Source organism: Gopherus flavomarginatus, chromosome 11 (assembly GCF_025201925.1).
Source record: "Gopherus flavomarginatus isolate rGopFla2 chromosome 11, rGopFla2.mat.asm, whole genome shotgun sequence".
NCBI lineage: Eukaryota > Metazoa > Chordata > Testudines > Testudinidae > Gopherus > Gopherus flavomarginatus.
Window position 1 is genome coordinate 39,861,789 of NC_066627.1, and position 7,457 is coordinate 39,869,245.

The 7,457-nt window shown below is 47.2% G+C and overlaps 1 protein-coding gene across 1 annotated transcript in view; it reads right to left on the minus strand.

Moving 5' to 3' along the window:
- The window catches only part of LOC127031432 (formin-I-like), a 71,161-nt gene extending 64,046 nt beyond the window's left edge, over positions 1-7,115 (minus strand). The window contains exon 1 of the mRNA XM_050918197.1: positions 6,959-7,115. The gene's annotated coding sequence lies outside the window, so the exon portion shown is untranslated. The remainder of the gene's footprint in view (positions 1-6,958) is intronic.
- Positions 7,116-7,457: the final 342 nt, after the last annotated feature.

The following is a 7,457-nucleotide window of genomic DNA, read 5'->3' on the forward strand; positions in this document are numbered from 1 at the left end:
ACAAACGTTAAAGAGGGGCGTGCATTTAATCCTACACACACACACACACACACACACAGTCCCACCAGTTGATGTTATAATTACCAGTCCAGAGTCTGGATCAACCTAGTGGCCCACTAGGTTGACCACCAGTAGGAAGGAGCCAGGTTCCGTCGGTCATGACACGATGCTCTGGGGAATTCTTGGCAGGATGAATCCAAAGTTTTATGGCAAGGCACCCTGTTTAGTGATTTTTCTTCATTGGGACCAATGAGTTTTGCACTGTCATGCTGTAATCAATTGTTATTGACAAGCTTGTTAAATTGTCCATTCTCATTCTTTATCACAGATATCTTGTCCCCATTGATATGTGCCTGTCACATCTTTAGAGTCGTCAATCTGCCCTCCTCTGACATTTCAATAGGGGCATCTGTCTCCAGCTCCTCCCTCATACATCTGGCTCAGCGATGGCCTTCACACTTATCTCTTTACATATACATTCCTCGTTTACACACAACAGAATTTACACAGAACATTTTGAACAGGAACATCAAATTGCAATGCACAAGAAAACAATCAGGGCATTCTTTTACTTATTTTAAAATACTAAACCTACAACAAAATAGTGACCTTAAGACATCTGTTACTGCCTTGAAATCAGCTCAGAAAGATTCTGGCTGATGCATCTTTACCAAATGGCCCATTAGGCCATTCCTTTCTGCTATTCAAAAAGGATGACTGCCAGGATATCATCAAATCATACACCAATAGATTTAATACATGCTACAATTTCCTTCATTCTAAATTATATAAAATACAAACATTAAAATCCTACTACTATATATCTCCCTTTTGACCCATCACCACTTGGTTCACTGCGGGGGGGTAACATTCAAGGCCTGCGTTCACAAATGAATAGGAAACAAAGTAATTCAGCCACATCCTTCTTATTTGTCAGCCCTGGGATTTGGGGTTGTTTGTTTGTTTTCTTGGGAGGGTGTGGGGAGAAGGTAAGAACATAAAAACAGCCATATTGAGTCAGACCAAAGGTCCATCTAGCCCAGGAGTGGGCAAACTACAGCATGTGGGCTGAATCCGTCCCACCAGCCATTTTGATCTGGCTCTCGAGCTCCCGCTGGAGAGTGGTGTCTGGGGCTTGCCCTGCTCCCACGCTCCAGCTGGGGAGCAAGGTTGGGGGCCGCTCCATACAGCTCCTGGAAGCAGTGGCCTGACCCTCCTCCAGCTCCTATGCCTAGGGGCAGCCAGGGGGCTCCACTCTGCATGCTGCCCCCACTCCAAGCACTGCCCCTGCAGCTCCATTGGCTGGGAACCACAGCCAACGGGACCAGCAGGGGTGGCACCTGCAGACACAGCAGTGTACAGAGCTGCCTGGCTGCACCTCCACATAGGAGCTGGAGAACGTATATACCTCAAGCGATTCCCGAAAGCAGAGGTAAGCGACACCTGGAACCTGCACCCCTGAGCCTCCTCCCATTCCCTAACCCCCTCCCACCCTCTGACCCCCTTGATCCCAGTCCAGAGCACCCTCCTGCACCCCAAATTCCTCATCCCCAGCCCCACCCAAAAGCCGTGACACCCCACCTCCCCACACACACACCCCACACTCCACCACCTCAGCCAGAGCCCCCTCCCACACCCTGAACTCCTCTTTTCTGGCCCCATCCTGGAGCTCGCACCCCCAACCACAGCCTTTACCCACTCCCACACCCCAACCCCTATTTTGTGAGCATTCATGGCCCACCATACAATTTCTATTCCCAGATGTGGCCCTCAGGCCAAAATGTTTGCTCACCGCAATCTAGCCCAATATCCTGTCTTCCGACATTGGCCAATGCCAGGTGCCCCAGAGGGAATTAACAGAACAGGCAATCATCAGGTGATCCATCCCCTCTTGCCCATTCCCAGCTTCTGGCAAACAGAGGCTAGGGCCACCATCCCATCCCAGTTAATAACCTTGACAGACTTATCCTCCATGAAATTATCTAGTTCTTTTTTTAAGCCCTGTTATAGTCAAGATCAGGTATTTGTTTTGGGTTTTTGGTATCTTCAAGACCTTCTGCATCCACTCAGGAAATTTTAGTCACAAGAAAACCATGGATCTCAGATCAAGACAGAGGTCTCCTGACCTTTGGGGATAGAACAAGAAGTTTGGTGCAGCACAAAATCATGGACCATCAAAAACACAAACACTGTCAATTTTAAAGGAAAATGCAATGAAATAAACAAAAAAAAATCACATTATGAGACAACTACTATAATCTTAAACTTATGCAAAACATTTTCACTAGGCAGCAAAGCTAAATGCATTGTGGAGAGGGGCATTGTTGCCTTAACATGTTACATTTCTGCCCTTATCTGCCTGTATGTTGTAACAGCTTCATTTTGTTTTGGACGTTGAGAATCTATCCAGATTTATTAAATGAGGACCTCCCTCCCCCACCCCCTTTTAAAAAAAAAAGTGAACATCCCAGGCATAGGACTGAAAGACTAAGATGCTTCTATCTGACCTGAGTTTGATCCTGGTTTTAATTAAGAAAAATATTTATGAACAGATTAGATAATGGAGGGCCCCTTGTCCATCACATACAAAGAAGGGGAAAAGTCTGAGTTTATTCAAAATACAAACTTCTGACTGATCCATTAGTTCTGTACACACAAGTATAGCAGGGCAACAGGGACATCTAGTGGACATTACCAATCAGTACAAAATTCTCTCACAAACAGTATTAGCATCCTACGTAAGAGGATGTAGGAGCATGTACAGCTAACTAAAAGACAGGTATCATACATACATCATTGTCACACACCCCATAGCAACTCTGGATGGCCAAGTATGGCACTGGAGGAATTCTCTTTCTCCATTTCCCCTCAACAAGGGTTGCCATCCCTTTCAGGGAGTCATGTGGCTCAGATGTGTAGCTAGGTCAGTCTCAGAGTTCAGCTCCTTTCCAGGATAACAAAAAGTCCAAGTATATGAAAAATGTCTTCCATTCCCAGCCCCTTCTGGGCTACCTTTCAGTTTTCTCTGCTCTGGGTTAGAGCCCAGACTCCCAGGCTGCTTCCCTGGAGTCCCCTTGTAAAGGTGGGGGACTCACCGCTGCGGCACCTCCTGCTGGTCGTTGGGAATTAGCTCTTGCCCAGCCTCCAGAGCACGCTCTGCAGGCCAGGGTCCTGCTGGACCCCATGTCCCTCCAAGGACCCAGTGCCTCTTGTCTTTGGGGTGCTGCCCCCTGGCAGTGCCACCACAGTCACAGGGTCTCCCCACCCAGGCAAATCCCCAACCCTCTATCCCCACCTTGCCTCAGTCATGGGCTACTGCCAGTCACCATCTAGCCCCCAGTCACTGAGGCAGACTGCAGTGTAAAAGCCACTTATCAGAGGCAAGCGCGCGGTTGGACATGCTGTCTCTGCCTACCCCTTTGGGCTACCCCTTGCAGCCCCAGTATCTAACTGGCCTTCCACTAGGCCACAGCCTGTGGGGTTTCCTGGCTGGAGCTCCCAGCTCCTTGGCCTTCCCCCAGCCTTGATCCATTCCAGGTACCATCTCTCAGCTCCCTGCAGCCAAGTCCCTCCCCCTCAAAGCTAGAGAGAATCTATCTCTCGCTTGTGGCCCCAGCCCTCTTAAAAGGGCCAGCTGGGCCCTCATTTAGCCAGCTTGGGCCTGATTTGGGCACGGACCCCATCTGAGGCTGCTTTCCCCATTCAGCCCTGCTTTTCCTTCCCTGACACAGCCCTCTTCCCGGGCTGTTTTGAGCCTTTTAAGGCAGGAGCAGGTAACCACCCCACTACACTCCGCCCACCCAGTTCCCAGAAACCCAATAGGTACAATCCTCCTTCTTCTTCCAGGCCCTACGTCAGGGCCTTCCATAGCAGCCCAGTTGACTCCCTGTGGTTCCTTCTCCTCCAAACAGGAGTTCTCTGCCCTTTTATGAGGCCTGTGAGTTTATCAGCCTGTTACCTCACCCCAGTTAGTCCTGCCTCCTAATTATGCAGCCAATTATGGCACAGGCAGGGCCAACTGAATAGAACTGTCTAGCCCCAGGCTCCTGGCCATTAAAGAGGAATGTCACCCCATTACAGTCATCCTTGGTTATTTCTGTGCTCAACCTCTCTTTTTAAAATAGAAATTATAGATGGTGTCTTTAAATACAAAAATTCCTTTGTGCTATGTTCAGACACCTAGTTATCATTAGATTAGGGCCTGATCCGAAGCTCATTGGAGTCAATGGGAGTTTTCAATCTTTCCTGTCACAGTGTATCTGCAGTCATGGAATAGCAAACTTTAATATTGAGAGAGTTGGATTTTTATTAAATGGCAGATGGGGCTTTGCAGGAAGTTCCAGGGCAAAACTTAGTTGGCAGAAGGCAGGTGTGAAGGTCAAAGGTGCATGATAAATAATGAGGAGGACAGATCACTGATGCAGAGTGATCTAGATCCCATGGCAAGCTGGGTGCAAGCAAACAATATGTGTTTTAGTATGACTAAATGTAAATGAACAGAACGTATGCCCTCCGTACAATATGCAGGACTCTATCCTGGGAAGCAGTGGCTCTGGAAAAGACTTGGGGATTGTGGTGGATCATCAACTGAACATGAGCGCTGGGTCCAAAAGGACTAATATGATCCTTGGATGCATAAACAGGGGAACCTCAGACATGTCGAACTTCTCAGACAGTGAAATCCTGCACGATCTCAGCTCGGTGTTAACTGTCCTGGAGGCATTCATTATCTCGGTGAATATGTCCTCACGCATTCTCTTTCTCATCACCGAAAGTCTGCTTTCGGGTGCTGATGACATGCCAAAGAACACATTTCCAGCTGTCAGCCAGGGGAAAAAATAAAGGAGCCATTGTACATGAATAAAATGTTTTTTCATAAAAAAAATTATGTTATGGCTTGCACCTAGTTTAATCAGAATCCATAACCATTCACTGTGCTGTTTTGCAGCTCCAGCCATGGTGAGTATGCCCCCTCCCCCCGGATCATGGGTGACCGCACTTTTATTGAAGTTTATGGCAGGCTCATACCAGGAGCAGAGGTAGCTAGTCGAACAATGGCCCTTCCCTGTAGGACCATGGGAAGCTGTTTACGAATGGGGTGGTGGGAATGTTTTCACTCCCAAATTGTGAAATCTCTCATGTGGGGCTCCAGTCCCCTATCAGCCACTTTAAACTACTTGCTGACCCATGCCAAGCACAGAAAAGGCACATTAGCTGCCACATGGTTTGGTGATTTGGAATATGGGGAGGCGGGGTGGGTTTACATGCCTTTTTTTTTTTCCATGTAAGAGCATTTTTTATGAGAACTTTCCCCATTTCCCCTAGGCAACCCTATGTGCTATCAGTCTCCTGCAAGTAACAGAGGTGGAAAGAAAAGAGATGTTGCAAACGTCTGGCTATAGACTCGGTCTTTATGCTGCTATGCTGTGTACTGCAATGATTCCAGCAGAATTAATTCAGGAGTTGAGTGGGAAAATGTCCTACCATGGTGGAAGAAATATGACTGCCTTGCTCAAAAACTTTCTGCAAAGGATTGCAGAGTACCTCCATGAAAGTTTCCTAGCGATATCCATGGAGGATTCCTGGGCTCTCTCAGTCCACATAAACAGACTTTTCTGGGGGCCACACTCTGCGTAGCTGGAGCAGCTTCTTGTAAGCAAGCAGAGAACCACAGCACCTCTCTTTTCTTCATGGTAAATATGCAATAACGCCGAATATGTGTGTGCCCATTAAAGTTTAACTGGACTTTCATTGATAATTCTAGAAATACTCAGTCATGCCACAAGGTGGTGCCAGATCCTACCTTACCATCACTAAAGATGTTTTTAAAAATCCAGCTTGCCGGAGTAAAACTAAAAGCCATACATGAGTGTTGTAACTAACTCTAACACCTTAGGGATGCAGATCAGCCTGTGAGCAAAGCCCACTACATAGCACTGCAAGTTAACCAGTAGAGTTTCAGAGCTTCCACATCTTCCAGTTACCCCAGAAAGGTTCTCCACATTGGTCCCACATGCACCTGTTTTAGGGGTGCATTGAGGGAAGACTTCTCAAAGCACCATGCTAAACTGTGGTCCCAGTGTACGATGAAATCACTACTGAGGGATAAGGCCACTATTCCAGCTTCACTAGTCACATCACACTTAATTAAAGCCTGCAAAATTACAGCTTTGCCTCTTCTTCTGTTAACAGTGCACCTACACTGCAACTGCAGATTGTGACTGCACCTCACCTAGACATACCTGGGCTAGCTCAGATACTGATGTAGTGAAGCTGCGGCAGCATGGGCTGTACTAGCCTGACCAGAACCTTGGGTAATTACTCAGGCAGCTAGTCCATGCCAAAGACTGTGCTGCTGCTGCGGGTTCACTGCTACTGGTTAGCAGGGTTGTGGCATGTCTCTGCCAGGCCAGAGACAATGGTGAGTGCTGCTGATCACTGACCAATCATCTACTCAAAGTAAAACATCTTGAGACACTTGCTTTGCTCTACCTGGGAGAAGTCACTTCCTCCTCTTGTCTGAAGGGAGGAGTAGTAATGGAAAATTACCAAAAGGCAAAACAAAATGAAGCAGGCAGCCCCAGCAGGAGTCTATAAAGGGTGTCCTGGGAAGGGTGAGGGGACATACATTGAAGGAGAGCCATTTTGCACCATGTAAAGAGAAGGGAGGCTGGTCAGGGACAGAGTAGGCAGTAGGGTAGAGGACCCTGCCTGATTGACAGAACACAAGTGATCCTCCAAGGGAAATTTGAGCTAGACATTGCGTTCAGGAGGTTTTATTGTTTTGTCTGATCTATGCTTTCCTGTACTTTGCATAATTAAAATAAAAGAGCATATTTTAAGATGTTAGGCTGGGCTGGGCTGGGTTGAGGTGGAGGTGGGGGTGGGGGTGGGGTTGGACTGCTTCAGAACTATTGTGTGCCCCTGAGACAGAAACTGTAAATCAGACACTTCTCACCTTTGAGAGGAGTTCTGTGTAGACCACGTTCAAGTACTGGTGAGTCTGAAGAGTAAGCACTGCACCTGTAGGGTGAACAGCAGGTTCCAACAATCAGAGAGGGAGTACCAGATAGGTCTGCTCCCTGAGAGTGTGTCTAGGGACCCCGAGATTGGGGCAGTGGCTAGACTTTGTTCAGGCTCCAGAAACTTGAAACACCACAGGCCAAAGCAGAGAGGATTGGATTCCCATTCATCAGTCCTTGTGTGTGCCCAGGAAGGGGCGCTCACTAGAATCTGAAACACCTGTAGAATAGAAACTTTTTAAACAACTTTAAATGTGTCACAAAATCCTTTTCCCGTGTTTTGACCCATTCTAGATTCCAGTTCCTTCGTAAACCTTACAGAAGAAAATAGTGGAACTTGGCAAGAAATGGTTTTCCTATCCTGTGAGACTGAGATTTTTACCTTTTTTCTGTACTGAAATGGGACAAGAAGTTGAAATTTTGAATGTGTTCAGA